Source organism: Penaeus monodon, chromosome 28 (assembly GCF_015228065.2).
Source record: "Penaeus monodon isolate SGIC_2016 chromosome 28, NSTDA_Pmon_1, whole genome shotgun sequence".
NCBI lineage: Eukaryota > Metazoa > Arthropoda > Malacostraca > Decapoda > Penaeidae > Penaeus > Penaeus monodon.
In genome coordinates this window covers 411,761-412,021 of record NC_051413.1, presented here as the reverse complement: position 1 = coordinate 412,021, position 261 = coordinate 411,761, and the positions used below count along the sequence as shown (strand labels likewise).

The following is a 261-nucleotide window of genomic DNA, read 5'->3' as shown; positions in this document are numbered from 1 at the left end:
AGTACTATAATATTTGTTAGTGTCTGTCTTAGTGCTATTTATGCTAAGATCTTCGAAAACCTTTTATTAAGTATTGCTAGAATCATATCTATTACCGAAAAAATATGTTGATAAATGCTCGTCCATCACAAGTAAATTCGACGCGTTTCGCCAAACTTAAGAACAGAATATTGTAAATGTCGTTCGTTTCATTCCTTTAACATCCTTACTTGTCATATTGCTAAATATAATTAAATTATTTTTCCAGCACTGTAGTTATTT

The 261-nt window shown here is 29.5% G+C and overlaps 1 protein-coding gene across 1 annotated transcript in view; it reads left to right on the top strand.

Moving 5' to 3' along the window:
* LOC119591242 overlaps window positions 1–261 on the top strand; it is a gene marked incomplete in the record, with an annotated part of 13,031 nt that overhangs the window by 3,111 nt on the left and 9,659 nt on the right.